Source organism: Amblyraja radiata, chromosome 26 (assembly GCF_010909765.2).
Source record: "Amblyraja radiata isolate CabotCenter1 chromosome 26, sAmbRad1.1.pri, whole genome shotgun sequence".
NCBI classification, from domain to species: Eukaryota; Metazoa; Chordata; class Chondrichthyes; order Rajiformes; family Rajidae; genus Amblyraja; species Amblyraja radiata.
Genome location: NC_045981.1, coordinates 13751340 through 13769877, shown reverse-complemented (window position 1 = coordinate 13769877; position 18538 = coordinate 13751340).

Below are 18538 nucleotides of genomic sequence, written 5' to 3'. Positions count from 1 at the left end.
GTGTTTGGTGGTGGTCGGAGGGGCCGTAGGCGCAGATTGGCAGCCACGCTTCCGTCAGTCTGCCCCAGGGCAGCTGTGGCTACAGAAGTAGCTTACCACCACCGAGTGTGACTGAGGAGTGAATGAATAATGCGATGTAAAGCACCTTGAGTATTAGAAAGGCGCTATATAAATCCCATCCATTATTATTATTATTATGTTTTGGGATCATTCCATGCCCATGTAATTTGCATTGGCCCCTTCAGTGGCAAGATGGATGAACACAGGAAGATACACACACCCTCCACACACATCTAGATCTCCTGCCATCAGGAAAGAGATACCGCAGCATCAAAGTCCAGACAACCAGACTGCTAAACAGCTTCGTTCCACAGGCTGTGAGGCTGCTAAGCAGTCACTCTACCTGATTCTGCTGCTTTTGCACTGACAATTTAATAACTGGCACTGAGTAATAACTCTGGCACTGGCTCTGGCCACTTAAATCCGATGCCCTGGACATTTTATGACAGTTTTTACTTATATTTTAATGTTGCTGTTTTTACCTGCACTTTTTTAAACTATTCGTACCGTTCTATCAGGAACTGGATTGTTTTTTATTTTTATGCGTGAAATGTTTAAGTTTTATGTGCGATGCTCCGGTATTCCCTGGGAAACGTCTTCTCATTTTGCACTGTACAACTGTTGCTTTGCAAGATGACAATAAAGGATGATTATGATGATCTGCCTAAGATGTTATTATTATTGTCTCGAACCACACGATACAATGGTTCAATGGTTCTTTATTATCACCTGTAATAAGGTGCAGTCCAATTTTTTTGCAAACTGATCAGTAATACAGACCACTACTATCTACCTCAATGGAGGCCCTCGGATTATCGTTGATCGGTCTGAAGAAGGGTCTCGACCCAAAACATCACCCATTCCTTCTATCCGGAGGCACTGCCTGTCCCGCTGAGTTACTCCAGCATTTGGTGTCTATCTTCAGTCTGAACCAGCATCTGCAGTTCCTTCCTACACAAAGTGCATCCTCACATCCTTACATCCTGTGACAACATCAGTTAACTGCACCCAATTGATTCCTGAGACGGAGGCTATTAACGATCCGTGTGTGTTACTAACTTGGGATGGATTTAAAGCGCAACTGTGTCTTATGTGCAATTATGTACTCACCAAAGCAGAACCAAGAAGAGATGCTTCTGAGCCTTGGTGTGGTAAAGGCTGGAGGCACCAGATGGGCTAAAAGTGAACTGTGATTGATAAGCATGTCAACGCTGTCACTCTGATCTCTTAAAACATGGGAATATATTTAGAGCATGTGAATTCTTTGATGGCAGTGGATGCAATTTTGTATTTTTTAGTATTTTCAGCAAAGTCACTGGTCATATCAGTCTCTGCAGTCCCAAGGGGCTCATTCTAAAGCAGACATATTATGGTTGTTGTGAGCTTGGAATCTGTTATTAGAATTTACAGAATTTTAGCTGTTTTGTTCCAGCCAGTATATACTACAGTAAATCCTCATTGCAATGGACCATAGTAGGGAAAATGGTGTCCATTGTGGCCAATTGTCCACAAAAACTGAGTGTAATATATGGTGTTTCATGTTTAATTTAGTTTAGTTTAGTTTAGAGATACAGCGAGGAAACAGGCCCTTCGGCCCATCGAGTCCGCGCTGACCCCGCACATTAACACTATCTACACACACTGGGGACATTTAGAATTTTACAAAGCCAATTAACCTGCAAACCTGTACGTCTTTGGAGTGCGGGAGGAAGCCGGAGATCCCGGGGAACACCCACACAAGTCACGGGGAGAACGTAAAACTCCGTACAGACAGTACCTATAGTCAGGGTCGAATCCGGGTCTCTGGTGCAATAAGGCAGCAACTCTACCGCTGCGCCACCATGCCGTATAGTTTGAAAGTCCCAGATTCTTCTCTTTCCAGGCAGTTTCACAGGCTTAAAGAAGACTCCAGTTCTGTAGAACCTGTGGTCTTTCACGTTCTTGATGGGGACTTTATGGAAGCTGCAGACGATACAACAGATGGTGCTTCAAAGGATAATGGGCCTCATTTGAGAACATTGGCAATGGTATTAACATTGAATTCTCCAATTTTAGGCAACTGTAAGACCTGTGTATGGAACGAGCTGCAAGAGAAGGCAGTTGAGGCAGAGACTTGCAACGTTTCAGAAACAGTGAGGTAGGTACGTGGATCTGACAGGTTTAGAGGCACTAGTGTAGATGGGACATGTTGGTCGGTGTTGGCAAGTTGGTTTGACGAGCCTGTTTCCATGCTGTATGACTCTATGACCTGCTCCCTTTTCTTCCCCTCTCCTCCCTGTATCCTACCCAAGTGCTTGCCTATTGCTCCTACTATCCCCCCCCCCCCCCCCCCCCCCCCCCCCCCCCCCCCCCTCCCCCCCCATCCCATTCCACCATTTTACCTTAGTTAGAGACACAGCATGGAAACAGGCATTTTGGCCCATCAAGTCCTCGCCGGCCATCGATCACCTGCACACTAGTTGTATGTTCTCCCAGTTTCGCATCTACACACTAGCACCAATGTACAGAAATCAATTAACCTACAAACCTGCACTTCTTTGGAATGGTGGGGGCAAGTAGAGCACCCGGAGAAACCCCATGTGGTCACAGTGAGAATGTACAAACTCCATAAGTTAGCAGTTTTATGTCAGGATCGATGCTGGGTCTCCAGCGCTGTAAGGCAGCAACTCTACCGCTGCACCACCATGCAGCCCTAATGTTGTATTGCTTCAAAGATGTTTCAGAAAACATGGTTCAATGTTTTACTCAGTCCACCTGTTAATCTCTTCCCATGACAAAGCTAAGAATAGATTGGAGTTCGCTGCTGTGCATGTCAGCAATGTAGCCTGCCCAAAGAGTCCTAGAATGATACAGTGTGGAAACGTTTAATAGGAACCTGAGGGGTAGCTTGTTTGCAGAAAGGGTGGTGGGTGTATGGAACAAGGTGCTGGAGGAGGCAGGCAATATTGCAATGTTTAAGAAACATTTGGACAGGTGCATGGATAGGACAGGTATAGAGGGATATGGGCCAAGCGCAGGTAGGTGGGACTAGTATAGATGGGTCACTTTGGTTGGTATGGACAATTTGGACTGATGGGCCTGTTTCCACTCTGTATGACTCTCTGGGCAGGCTACTCCACCATTCAATCATGGCTAATCATCCTTCCCTCTGAACCCCATTCTCCTGCCTTCTCTCCCTAATCCCTGACACACTTACTAATCAAGAATCTGTCAATCTCTGCCTTAAAAATATCCATTGACTTGGCCTCCACAGCCATCTGTGGTAATGAATTCCACAGATTCACCTCCCATTGACGAAATAAATGTCTCCTTTCTGAATGGGTGTGAGACAAGTTGCCCCGCAGGTTCCTGGTATATCTTTCCCCTCTCATCTTAAACCTATGTCCTCTAGTTGTCGATTCCCCTGCTCTAGATAAAACACCCTGTACATTCATCCGATCTATTCCCTTCATGATCTGATACCCAGATCACTGTATCTTTCTTGGGACTGGTATGATGGAGGTTTTTGATGGAGATGGATGCAGACAGTAGACCGTTAAGGGCCTGTCCCACTTACGCAACTTTTTAGGCGACTACCGGCACCTGTCATAGGCCATTGCAGGACGCCGAAAATTTTCAACGTGTTGAAAATCCAGCGGCGACCAGAAAGACGCTACGACTCTTTGGGCGACTGAGGAGACTACTCACGACCATACAGGCGACACCCTGGTGACATGTCGTGGGGTGAAGCCTGTATGGTCTTGAGTAGTCACCTTGTTCTGGTCGCCACTGGATTTTCAACATGTTGAAAATTTTTGGCGACCTGCAACGACCTAATGGAACAGGCCCATTAAAGTGACAGGTTGAAGTTGTTCATTATTAAGCAATTAAATTTCACATCATGTCGCCTTTGTGATGTTCCATTCATGACTAAGCATTTATTGAATTTAGAGCAGCTCTTGATAATGATGCATTACAGCATACACATTCAGGTGTATATTATTTATTAACATTGAATTTAATTGCATTGTTTCAAAATGTTTTTAGAAGTTTAAAAAACATAGGCACAGTGGTGCAGTGGTAGAGTTGCTGCCTTACAGAGACCCGGGTTAGATCCTGACTATGGGTGCTGTCTATATGGAGTTTGTACGTTCTCCCCGTGACCGCATGGGTTTTCCCGGGTGCTCCGGTTCCCTCCCATGCTCCAAAGAAGTGGGAGATTGCAGGTTGATTGGCTTTGGTAATGATTGGAAATTGTCCCTATCCTAGTGTGTAGGATAGTGCTATTGTACGGGGTGAATGTTGGTCCGCGCGGACTCGGTGGGTCGAAGAGCCTGTTTCCGCGCTGTATCGCAAAACTAAACTAAAAACCAAGTTTGTAGGAGGGAACTGCAGATGCTGGTTTACACTGAAGATAGACACAAATTGCTGGAGTAACTCAGCAGGTCAGGAAGCTTCTTTGGAGAAAAGGAATAGGTGACCTTTTGGGTCAAGACTCTTCTTCAGACCTGAAGTCTTCTGTCTTGAGTTTGAGTTTGTGTTTGAGTTATGTTTACTGTCACGTGTATCGAATACAGTGAAAAACTTTGGTTGTGCGCCTAGCAGTCAGCGGGAAGACAATACATGATTACAATCGAGCCATCCATAGCGATAAAGGGAATAATGCGAATAACATTTAGTGCAAGTTAAAACTCAGTAAAGTCCGATCAAAGATAATCCGAGGGTCTCCAATTAGGTCGATGATAGGTTAGGATCGCTTTAAAGTTGCTCAGTTGCCTGATAACAGCTGGGAAGAAACTGTCCCTGAATTTGGAGGCGTGCATTTTCACACTCAGTCTTCAGTCTGAAGATGGGTCTCGACACGAAACACCACCCGTACCTTTTCTCCAGAGATGCTGCCTGGCCCGCCGAGTTACTCCAACATTTTGCGTTAAAAGCTAAGTTTAGTTGTTTTGATTTCACGATGGATATGGACGTGTTTGTGTACTAAGCTGCCGTGATTGGACAGCACAGTCATAGGATATTCAATCAGATGACAGTGCCCTTTAACTGGGAATGATCAACATCTGAAACTGATCTGAGATAACATTATATGCTCTATTTTTGGACTGTTAGGTGTTGTGCAAGCTCTATACGTTCATCACCAACAAAGTTGCATCCATTTTGATCCCCTGTAAAGGCAATCAAACAATCCTGATTAACAAACAGCAACAGTATCAATAACTTCCATTTACAAGCTTTGATAAAGTAACCCAAAGTGTCCCAAGGCAATTAATGTGAACCTGGTTAGAGTGGACGTGGAGAGGATGTTTCCACTTGTGGGAGAGTCTGGGACTAGAGGTCATACCCTCAGAATTAAAGGATGTTCCTTTAAGAAGGAGGTGAGGAGGAATCTCTTTTCGTCAGAGGGTGGTGAATCTGTGGAATTCTTTGCCACGGAAGGCTGTGGAGGCCAAGTCAGTTGATATTTTTAAGGCAGAGATAGTCTTTGATTAGTACGGGTGTCAGGGGTCATGGGGAGACGGCAGGGGAATGGGGCTGGGAGGGAGAGATGGATCAGCCATGATTGAATGGCGGAGAAGACTAGATGGGCCGAATGGCCTAATTCTGCTCCTATCGCTTACGACCTTATGGCATTATCAAACTTAACAAAGGTTAAAAAAGGTTGTGCCACGAGTTTGTAGAGCTGCTGCCTCACAGCATCAGAGACCAGGTTCGATCTTGACCACGGGTGCTATCTGCGTGGGGTTTGCATGTTCTCCCTGTAACCGTGCGGCTTTCCGTCGTTGCTCTGCTTTCCTCCCACTTGCGAAAGACGTGTGGGTTTTTGCAGGTTAATTGTCCCTCTGTAAATTGCCCCCAGTGCACAGCGAGTGGATGTGACAGTGGGATAACAGAACTAGAGTGATCAGGTGGGCACGGGTTCGATCCTGACTATGGGCGCTGTCTGTACGGAGTTTGCACGTTCTCCGGATGTGGCTTGGTATGAATGTAAAAATTGTCCTTAGCGTGCGTAGAATAGTGTAATGGGGCTGTCCCACTGTACGGGCTAACTCAAGAGCTCTCCCGAGTTTAAAGAAAATTAAAACTCGTGGTAAGCACGTAGAATGTACGTAGCGGGTACGTCGGAGCTCGGGACATCTCTTAGCGGCTCGTAAGCTCGTGAAGACTCGTGAAGATTTTTAAACGTGTTGCAAAATGTCCACGAGAGCCCCGAGTACCTACGAGCGACTATTACCGTAATTCTCCAAGTTCGAATCGGGGAAACTCGGGAGAACTCTTGAATTAGCTTGTACAGTGGGACAGCCCCTTTAGTATGAGGGTATTGTTTCATTATGTTCTGGCTCTTTCTGGACTATACATAATGGACGATTAAAGCAGTTTTGCTTACTAGATCTTTATTGTCTTTGTGCAGTCATCATCCGAACTGTGTCACGAGCCCGGTGTCACCTCTAAAACAGTCCCCCGTACAACAGTATTAAATAAACAATCCTATTGTTACATCTTTCTTTTTCTTTTTTCAAGTTAGTCTCTTTCCCTTAGGTATTCTAGTGCAACAAACTTGTACCATATGTTCTGCTCATTTACAACAGATCTAACAACATAAGCAATAATAAATCAACAGTTCAAAACATCCGTTTTCCAACAAGTGCATCAACAACACATTTTCATTTTTTTTTTTTTTTTTTCCATAGTCCATACTCTAATCACTGAGTATAGTCTGTCAGGTAGCGGGGTCTGACAACTTGTCGACCTGACCTGGTGACCGTGTCTTGGTTCTCTGCTGGGCCCTCTGGCAGTATGGCCGCCTCAGTCACTGTTGGTGTGGGTGTGTTTTGTGTTGGTGTGAGCGTGGTGAGATTGTGTCTGAGGTGGCGACGATTTCGTCTCAGAACACCTCCTGACTCTAACTCCACCTCATACGATCTATGGCTCACCTGTTGGACCACTCTCGCTGGTCTCCAGCCCTTGTGTGTGTCACAGGGCTGTACTCTCACACTGTCCTCTCTTTTCAGAGTGTCCATGTCTTTTGCTGTGCGGTTGTAGTACTTTTCCTGTCTCTGTCTGTTGTATTTCAGTCCCTGTTCGTCGTGTGTCACCTCTGGCTTCAGCAGAGTGTCCTTTGTGGGAAGCAGGGTCCTGGTCCTCCTGCCTAGGAGTCTCTGTGCCGGGCTTGTGTTGAGGCCCTGGCTCGGTGTGTTGCGATGATCCAGCATTGCCAAGTACGGATCCTGTCTCGCTGCTGCAGTCTTCAGCATCAGGCGCTTGGCTGTCTTTACCGCTGACTCCGCCTTCCCATTACTCTGCGGGTATCCCGGCGACGATGTCCTGTGTTCAAAGCCCCACTTCTGGCTGAAGTGCTGAAACTCTTGTGATGCATACTGGGGTCCGTTATCCGAGATAACAATGTCAGGAATCCCCTGTCGGGCAAAGTGGGCCTTGAGTTTTTTGATCACTGTGTTGCTCTTAGTGTCAGAAACATAGAAACATAGAAACATAGAAAGTAGGTGCGAGAGTAGACCACCAGGTCCGTCGAGCCCGCACCGCCATTCGCTCATGGCTGAACACTAAACAGACACACTTACCCACAAACAGTAGACACAAGACACAGAACACAAGACACTACCCTCCCCTTTATACCGCTATCACCCCTCTCCACCCCAAGAACCGCGTGATCTCCTGGGGGAGGCAAAAAAACGGATAAAAACCCAGGTCCAATTCGGGAAAAAAATCCGGGAAATTCCTCTCCGACCCCAATCCAGGCGATCGACACTTGTCCAGGAGATCACTCAGGGCTTACTATACTAACCATACCTAGGTCCATATCCCTGCCCTCTCCCCGTAGCCCCTTATCCCCTTGGCAGCTAAAAAACCATCTATTTTAGACTTAAATATATTTAACGTTTCTGCTTCCACTGCTCCCTGGGGCAGTGAATTTCATAAATTAACCACCCTCTGGGTGAAGAAGTTCTTCCTCATCTCAGTTTTAAAAGAGCCCCCCCTTATTCTGCGACTATGTCCCCTAGTTCTAGTTTCCCCGATCATTGGGAACATCCTCGGTGCATCCACCCGATCAAGGCCCCTCACGATCTTATATGTTTCAACGAGATCGCCTCTCATTCTTCTAAACTCCAAAGAGTAGAGTTCCAGCCTACTTAACCTTTCCTCATATGTCAATCCCCTCATTGCAGGAATTAATCTTGTAAACCTTCGCTGCACTGCCTCCAGGGCTAGTACATCCTTTCTTAAGTATGGACCCCAGAACTGTACACAGTATTCCAAATGTGGTCTCACTAATACTGTGTACAGCTGCAGGTAGATAATCGACCTCCCAAAAGTTTGAATAATAATCTACTGTTATCAGATAGTCTTTATTGTGAAAGGAGAAAAGGTCCGTTCCTACCTTGGCCCAGGGTCTGCTGGCCATGTCATGTGGATGTAGTGTCTCTCTTTGTTGCTTTGGGTCCACTGACCTACATATGTCACATTTGGCGATGAAGGTCTTGATCTCCTCGTTCATTCCAAGCCAGTATACACACTCCCTCGCTCGCCTCAGACATCCTTCTACTCCCAGGTGAGAGGAGTGGATCCTGTGAGTGATGTCCACCCTGAGTGCGTCAGGTATCACGGCTCTGTCTCCTCGGAACACTATGCCGTCCTGGAAACTCAGTTCATCTTGGAAAGTGTGGTAGTGCCTGATGTCACTTGGTAAGTCCTTTTTTCTCTTGGGCCACCCTGCCAGTATTCTGTTTGCCACACTCTGTAACTTTGTGTCATCTTGTGTTGCAGCCATGATGGCACTCAGCCTCTCTGCTGAAATGGGTAGGTAGCTGACCATGTTCACAGTCTCTATATCTGTCTCACTCTCTCCCTTAGTGCTCTCTGGTAAGTATGCTCTACTCAGCGTGTCTGCAAGTAGCATGTCCCTGCCTGGAACATAGGTCACACTGATATCATATTGCTGCAGCCTGAGTAGCATTCTCTGCAGTCTCTTAGATGCACTAAGTAATGGCTTTCTGTGTATATTTTCTAGAGGCTTGTGGTCGCTTTGTACTGTGACCTCTCTACCATAAGTATACTGATGGAACTTTCCCATCCCAAACACTATGGCTAAGCATTCTTTCTCTATTTGGGCATAGCCCCTTTCAGTTGGTGTGAGTGCCCTACTACCAAATGCTACCAGTTTACCTTTCTGTGTCAGGGCGGCCCCCAGTCCCGTGTCAGATGCATCACACTGAAGTGTCAACTCCTTTTCCTTGTTGTAGTACTGTAGAACTGGTGTTTTAGCGATTTTGTCTTTCAGTCTTTGAAACGCCCCTTCTTGGATGTCCGTCCATGCCCACATGTTCTCCTTGCGCGTGAGTTGTCTCAGAATCTCAGAGTCATCTGAAAGGTGGTCATAGAACTTAGAAAGATAGTTGACTATCCCAACTAATCTCTGTACCCCTTTCACATCTGTTGGCCTTGGCATCTCTCTGATTGCCCGTACTTTCTCCGGGTCAACCCTCAGTCCCTCGGCCGTGAGCAGATGACCTATGTAGGGTACCTCTTTTTGTCTGAGCTTGAATTTGTCCGCGTTCAGCTTGATGTTGCGCTCTCTGCACCTGGTTAGAAAGCGTCTGACTTTCTCGTCGTGGTCCTTTCCTGCCTCCTCTTGTGTTGCTCCTTCCCCCGTGATTAACACATCATCTGCTATGACGCAGACTCCTGGGAGGCCCTCCAGGGCCTGCATGAGCTTTCTTTGGAACACTTCAGGTGCTGAGCTTATTCCCATCGGCATCCTTAGCCAACGGAAGCGACCAAATGGGGTGGCGAATGTGGTAAGGAAGCTCGACTCTTCCTCTAGTTTGACGTGCCAGAAGCCTTGCTTCACGTCGCAGACTGTGAATACTTTTGCCTTTGACATCTCCAGCAGGATGTCATCTATAGTTGGGAGTGGATAGTGACTTCTTTTTAGTGCCCGATTCAGAGGTTTTGGGTCTATACAGATCCTCAGCTTCCCATTAGGTTTTCTCACTGCGACCATGCTACTGATCCAGTCAGTGCTGCGTTCCACTGGTGTGATTATCCCTCTTCTCTCTAGATCTTTGAGTTCCTCTTGTAGAGGTGTCATCATAGCTACAGGCACTCTGCGCTTTGGCAGTTTCACTGGCGGTACTCTGTCATCTATCTCTATTCTATATTCACCCTCCATGCAGCCATCTCCGGTGAACACATCCTCAAACTCCTCATTTATTTTGTCCATGGTCACGTGTTTGCCACTTTCTCCCTTTGTCACTGGGCTCGGCTCTTTCTTCGCTATGTTGTCTATAGCCAGAATATTCTCGTACTGTACTTTGATCAACTTTATTGCCTCGCTGGCTTTTCTGTCCAGTAAAGGGATTCTGCTACTCTGGTCAACCACTTGAAACTCTAGTCGGTACAGCTTGTTGTTTCTGGGGTTTCTGACCTTAACCTTACATGTACCCAGAGGAGTCAACTTGGTCTTGTTATACATCACTAGCACCTTCTCAGTGTGCTCTAACTGTGTGTCTGGGTTTAGTAGATCGATGGGGATGATATTACAGGTGGCCCCACAGTCTATCTGGAAGTCAACTAACTTTTCCCCTATCTTCATTCCTGCAAAGAGCTGCTGGCCCTGACTGTGGCTGTTTTAACCTGGTTTACAGTTTCATCCTCTCTATTTGCTTCAGTTATACAGTCTGACATCCTCATAAGGGTCACTGTCACTAGTCTGCTCTGTAACTGCATGCACTTTCTTAGTTTTCCTACTGCTCTCTTGTCTCGATCTGCACTGAGCTGCAAAATGATTTTCCTTTCCACACTTCTTACACTTTTTCCCAAAAGCTGGGCATTTTTTCTTATTCCTCTCGTGTGTTCTACCACAAAACTTGCACAGTATCTCATTGTCTTTTTGTCTCTCTTCTGCCTGTTTCAGTGCATGTACCTCCTCCACTGCCTGTCCTTGCAGTGTTCTGCTATTCTCCCTTGACAGCTCTGTAGCTCTACAAATGTGCAGGCATGTCTCAAGAGTCAGCTTCTCTTCCCTGAGTAATCTCCCCCTCAGTGCTGAGCTATTTGTACCACACACAAGTCGATCTCTAATCAATGAATCTCTAATGTCCCCAAAATTGCAACTACTAGCAAGTATCTTCAAGTCTGTTACATAGCTGTCCACGTTTTCATCCAATCCTTGGTTCCTCATGAAGAATCGGTACCTTTCCACAGTCTCGTTTACCTTTGGGTTGCAGTACTCGTCAAACTGTATGATCATTGAACTCACTGTGGTCCTCGCTGAAGGGCTAGCACTCGACAAAGTTGCCCAAAGTTCTCTGCCTTTTTCTCCGATGAGATAGTTGAATAGCTTGACTTTTGTGGTCTCTTCGGCATCTGGCATGGTAAGGTCTATGTACAGTGTGAACTCCTCCGTCCAACTTTTCCATGACTTCGCCAAGTTGTTGGAGTCCAAACCCAAAGTTCCAGGGGGTTTTAGCCCTTCCATCGCTGTCAGCTAGCTGTTGTTTTTTTTTTTTTTCTTTGCCGGCTTCTGTAAGGCTAACGTTAGCCTGCTGCTAGCTAGCTAAACTTTCACTTTTCTAGTTAATTCTGACAATTTTCGACGTCCATCCCACCGCTGCCACCATGTTTCATTATGTTCTGGCTCTTTCTGGACTATACATAATGGACGATTAAAGCAGTTTTGCTTACTAGATCTTTATTGTCTTTGTGCAGTCATCATCCGAACTGTGTCACGAGCCCGGTGTCACCTCTAAAACAGTCCCCCGTACAACAGTACAACCGGCGTGGACCCGATGGGCCGAGTGGCCTGTTTCCGGGCTGTGTCTCTACTCTAGACTAAACTAAATTGGTGAGGAGGAATTGGGATGGTGGCCAAGGGGCAGCTTGGCAAAGCCGGGAGATAACGCTGAGTCTGGTGTCGGACTGAGCTTGGAGCATCTGCTACATGAAATCACACAAACGCTGCAATCTTGACAGATAACAGAGATGTCAGCTGCTTACACTGTCACCACTGGCTATGGTTTCCTCCTTTTCCCTAGAAAGCCCTTGCTAATTACTCTCACTGATGCTGACACTAAGAATACCACTCAAACCATCCGCTGCCTCAGGCTCCGCAGCTCCAAAGGTGAATTTATTGAAGATAGACACAAAACGCTGGAGTAACTCAGCGGGTCAAGCAGCATCTCTGGAGAGAAGGACTGGGTGATGTTTCGGGTCGAAAACCTTCTTCAGACAATTTGTTGAACTCGATTGTCAGTAACCAGACAGCCAAAAGGTTTGATCCTGCAGTAACAGGCAGAATTAGAAACATAGACATAGAAAATAGCTTCAGCCGGAGTAGGCCATTCGGCCCTTCTAGCCAGCACTGCCATTCAATACGATCATCCAGAATCATGACCCCATTCCTGCTTTGTCCCCATATCCCATCATTCTGTTAGCCCTAAGAGTTACATTTAGCTCTCTCTCGAAAACATCCAGTGAATTGGCCTCCACTGACTTCTGTGGCAGAGAATTCCACAGATTCGCAACTTTCATCTCAGTCCTAAATGGCCTACCCCTTATTCTCAAACTGTGACACCTGGTCCTGGACTCCCCCAACATGGGGAACATTATCATCAGTCGCTGATGAGCTCCCTGTCACAAGATGGAGATGGGGCACGTGCTCTTATTACGGTGACTGACACGTGGTCTTCTCAAGGAGGGGCTGCCACCTTCATTTCTGTCCCCTTACGAAACATTTCTAATCTTTAGAGGTTTGGGCGGCACGATGACACAGTGGTAAGGTTGCTGCCTCACAGTGCCATTGACCCGGGTTCGATCCTGACTGCAGGCACTGTCTGTATGGAGTTTGCACGTGACCTGTGTGAGTTTCCACCAGGTGCTCCGGATTCCTCCCACACTCCAAAGAGGTGCAGGTTTGCAGGTTAATTGGCTTCAGTAAAGATTGCAAATTGTCCCCAGTGTGAGGGATAATGCTAGTGTATGGAGATCGCTGGTCGGTGCGGGTCTGGTGGGCCGACCAACCTCCCTTCCATTAACTCCGTTTACACCTCACGCTGCTTCAGCAAGGCAAGCAGCATCATCAGGAACAAGTTGCACCCTGGCCAATCACTCTTCTCCCCTCTCCAATCAGGCAAAAGGTACATAAGTGTGATAAACCTCCGGATTCAGGGACAGTTTCTTCCCAGCTGTTATCAGGCAACTGAACCATCATGTCAACAACTAGAGAGCAGTGTTAACAACTATTTACCTCATTGGTGACCCTCGGGCTATCCTTGATCAGGCTTTGCTGGCTTTACTTTGCACTAAACAAAAAATCCCTTATCATGTATCTTTACACTGTAAATGACTAGATTATAGCCATTGTTTTGTCTTTCCGCTGACTGGATAGCACGCAACAAAAGCTTTTCACTGTACCTTGGTACACGTGACTATAAACTAAACCGAAGGCCCTGTTTCCGTGCTGTATCTCTAAACGAAATTAAACTAAGATTACGTATGGAAAGAAACCACAGCGTATTTTGTGGACGTGTTATTGCGCACAGATGGGTGGCGGATCGCAACCTGAACAGGATTCCTGGAGGCTGATCCCTTTCAAACAACAGGAAAGACTGCGGGGAAGGTTTAAGAGGATGGTTGGCCGGTGTCAAGGGCCTAAGCTATTCTTGATTAGTTTTTAGCTTTTAGTTTTAGAGATACAGTGCGGAAACAGGCCCTTCAGCCCACCGAGTCCGCACCGGCCAGCGATCCCCGCTCATTAACACTACCCTACGCACAACTAGGGACAATTCTTATGCTTATACCAAGCCAATTAACCTCCAAACCTGTACATCTTTGGAGTGTGGGAGGAGACCAAAGTTCTCGGAGAAAACCCACATGGTCACGGGGAGAATGTACAGACAGGCTCCCGTGGTCAGGATCGAACCTGGGTCTCTGACACTGTAAGGCAGCAACTCTACCGTTGCGCCACCGTGCCGCCCCTCAATATGGTTGTCAAAGGTTAGGGGGAGAAGGCAGGAGAATGGATTTGAGAGGAAAGATAGATCAGCCATGATTGTATGGCAGAGTAGACCCGATGGGTCGAATGGTACAAACTCCGTACAGATAGCACCCGTATTCAGGATTGAACCCGGGTCTCTGGAGCTGTATGGCAGCAACTCTACTGCTGCGCCACCGTGCCACCCTTTAATAGGATTATTTATCCTTGAATCAATTTCTTAAACTAAGGAACTGACTTTTTTCATTGACAAAACAGCTCATTATATCTTTACAAAAATTTGGATGACTACAAATTATTGTTAGAAGATGAAAGAGAGTTTGCATTTCAAATTCAAGATCCGTCCTCAACAGTTTAACATGGAGGTAACTTGGGCATGGGGTTTCAAACTGAAACGCGACTGTTTCATAAGGCCATAAGTGATAGCAGTAGGATTAGGCCATTTGGCCCATCAAGTCTACTCCGTCATTCAATCATGGCTGATCTATCTCTCACTCCTAACCCCATTCTCCTGCCTTCTCCCCATAACCTCTAACACTTTTACTAATCAAGAGGTTTCTCTTTCCACAGATGCTGCCCGACCTGCTGAGTTTTTCCACCCTTTTCTGAATTTATATCGGACCCCCACATCTGCATTTTATTTTTTTTGATTTGCGGTTTATCATTGCCATATTTTCAATGTATTTTATCCCCGTGTAATTTTTGATTTATCTATTCGCTAGCATTTACAGGGAAAATCTAAAGGATAAATATACAGTTTGCACTGATATAGCAAAGAGCTCCCGAGCAGATCATAAGTGTAATCTATATAATTAAAAGTATCCTTTTGACCACTTCCTGTCTGCACTGTATATTGATTTTAGAAATATATCGCTATGATTTTTGGCCATCTTGCTCACAGTCCTCCTCTGCTGAGCAGGCCTCGAGGATTTTTCTCATTGATGAAAAATAAAAAAGTTATGAATGTTTAAAAATCCTTGAGATCCTCCCGCCTGTCAATCACCGCGGTGAAAGTAACGCCCCTTCCAGGAGGTGGGGCAGGACTATAAAACCCCGGACGCCTGGACATGACTCAATCACTAGGCAAGATCGCGAGGGAGTGGCCACTACTCTCATTCTAAGCTGTGAATCAACTGAACTGTGAATCAACTCAACTGAGCAATAAATGATTTGTTAGCCCTTAATGAAAATAAAATGAGCTGTTTGGCCTGTCCTGTGCTTGAAACTGCAATGGCAATGGAAATGAAAATGCAATCAGCTGTTTGGCCTGCCCTGTGCTTGAAACTGCAATGGCAATGGAAGTGAAATGAAAATGCAATCAGCTGTTTGCCCTGCCCTGTGCTTGAAGCTGCAATGTCAATGGAAGTGAAATGAAAATGCAATCAGTTGTTTGGCCTGACCTGTGCTTGAGACTGCAATGGCAATGGAAATGAAATGAAAATGCAATGAGCTGTTTGGCCTGCCCTGTGCAGGGTCTCTGGAGCTGTATGGCAGCAACTCTAACCTGTAAATGCTAGAGAAACCTCATGATTAGTAAAGGTGTCAGAGGTTACGGGGAGATGGCAGGAGAATGGGGTTAGGAGAGAGAGATAGATCAGCAATGATTGAATGATGGAGAGAGACTTGATGGGCCGAATGGCCTAATTCTATTCCCACTGTGCCGCACTCACTGACCTGCTGAGTTACTCCAGGACTTTGTGTTTTCCTTTCTTTCTGCGCTTTACATGTTCTGATGAAAGTTCTTCGACGTGAAATGTAAATTATGTTTATTTTCTACGGAGGAGGGGGGGGGGGTCAGCCAGCAGGCCAATGGCGCAAATTGGAGGAACAGCATCACATATTTCACTTGGGCAGCTTGCACCCAGCGGTATGAATATTGACTTATCTAACTTCAAATAACCCTTGCATCCCATCTCTCTCCGCCCCCCCCCCCCCTCTACCCAGGTCATTGGACTAGCTTTAAAGCTGTCTTGTTGAGTCTCATTATCTGTAATTCGTTTTCACCTAGGACACAGCGTTTATCATTGTTACTCTTTTGTATATCTTTAATTCATTTGTTCTATATCTCTTTATATCACCGTCTATATCTATTGTTTCTCTTTCCCCTCTCTCAGTCTGAAGAAGGGTCTCGACCCGAAACGTCACCTGTTCCTTTTCTCCAGAGATATTGTCCGAGTCGCTGAGTTACTCCAACTTCTTGTGTCTATGCTCGTTTACATTGTCAACTTTGTAGGTAATAAAGGTATGAATGCATCAGCGACTGTGCAGAGGGACCTGTGGAGTTGGGCTGCGTTACTGAAACCACTAATGGCCTTGGCCCCAACAAAATTCTCTGGTCTGAATCTTATTTCCGCTCAAATAAATCTCCAAGGTAACAAGCGGCCTAGTTCAGTTCCAGGCACTTGCCGAGGGGAGAAAGATAAGGAGGTGTGGTCCACGGGGAATGTCTGGGAATTTGTGAATGAACACGGATGTAGTTTGGCCTCGTGCAACAACATGGAACATGGAACGTTTCAGCAAACGAACGGGCCCTTCGTCCCCTGGGACATGTTGGCCAGTGGTGGCAAGTTGGGCCTGTTTCCACAATGTATCACTCTATGACCCGAAACTTCACCTATCCGTGTTCTCCAGAGATGCTGCCTGGCACTGCTGAGCTACTCCAGGACTTAGTGTCTTATTGTGTATTAGCCAGCATCTGCAGTTACTTGTTTCTGTGTTCTGCTAGTCTACCCTATCCACTATGCTTTTATATATTTTTATAAACCTATCAAGTCTCCCTTTGGCATCCAGAGAAAGCAATCCAACTTTGACCAGCTAATCCTTGTAGCTAATACTCTCTAATCCAGGGAGCATTCTTGTAAACCTCTTCTGCACCTTCTTCAAAGCTTTCACACCCTTCCAGTAATGGGATAATGGGATGTCCAAAACTGCACACAAGATGCCTAAAGTGGTTTAAAAAGCTGCAATATGTGATTTCCTAACACTTCTGTTCAATGTGCTGAGAGATGATATCAAGCATACCTTCCTTACTGCTCTAACTACTGGTGTTGCTACTTTCAGGGACAATCGATTTGGACCCCATGAGTTCAGAAGGGTGAGGGAGGGACCTCATTAAAACTTACCAAACATTGAAAGACCTGGATAGAGTGGATGGGGAGAGGATGTTTCCACTAGTGGGAGAGTCTAGGACCATGATCATAGCCTCAGAATTAAAGGACGTTCCTTTAGGAAGGAGGCGAGGAGGAATTTCTTTAGTCAGAGGATGGCGAATCTGTTCAATTCTTTGCCACAGAAAGTGTGGGGACCAAGTCAATGGATATTTTTAAACAGAGATAGATAGATTCTGGATTAGTATGAATGTCAGGGGTTATGGGGAGAAGACACGAGAATGGGGTTCAGAGGGAGAGATAGACCAGCCGTGATTGAATGGCTGAGTTGAATTGATGGGCCAAATGGCCTAATTCTGCTCCTATCACATGAATTTATGATCCCTCTACACATTGCTGTTAAGAGTATTGCCATTAACTGAATATTCGACCTTCCACACATGAGCATGAGTTCCTCACATTCGACCTTCCACAAACTGCATCAGAGAAACATAGAAACATAGAAAATAGGTACAGGAGTAGGCCATTCGGTCCTTTGTGCCAGCACTGCCGTTCAATATGATCATGGCTGATCATCCAGAATCAGTACCTTGTTCCTGCTTTCTTCCCTTATCACTTGATTATATTAGCCCCAAGATCTATATCCAACTATCTCTTGAAAACATCCAGTGAATTGGCCTCCACTGCCTTCTGGCATCTCACACCTGCCTGCATTAAACTGCATCTGCTGTTTCTCCGCCCGTGCATGTAACAGATCTATATCCAGCTATATTCGTTGACCGCCTTCTTCATCGTCCTCAACCCCACCATTTTTGTACTGATTGCAACGCTGATCAAATCCTCCACGTTTTTTATCCAAGTCATTTATATACAACACCAACTAGGGTCCCAGCACTGAGCTCTACTGAACACCACTGGCCACAGACCTCCAGATAGAATAACATGCTCTATCTTCTATGAGTAAGCCTGTTCTGAATCCAAATGAACAATCCAAATGATAACTGGGGATCCCATGCATCTTAGTCTTCTGGATCAGCTTAGCATGAGTTCCTCCAGCTCTTTGTGTTTAGATCTAGATCCTATCAGGCCCTTGTGACCTATCTCCCTTAATGCTAGATCCTATCAGGCCCTTGTGACCTATCTCCCTTAATAACACCTCCTTCTTGATCTCAAAATGCCCTCATATATTACTTTAATTGTATTTACGATACTTTTGGATAGGCATATGGACATGCAGGGAGTGGAGGGATATGGATTATGTGTAGGCAGATAAGAGTTGGTCTTGGCATCATATTCAGCACAGACATTGTGGGCCAAAGGGCCTGTTCTTGTGCCATACTCTTCTAGGTTTAAGTACTACTAATATCTATATACC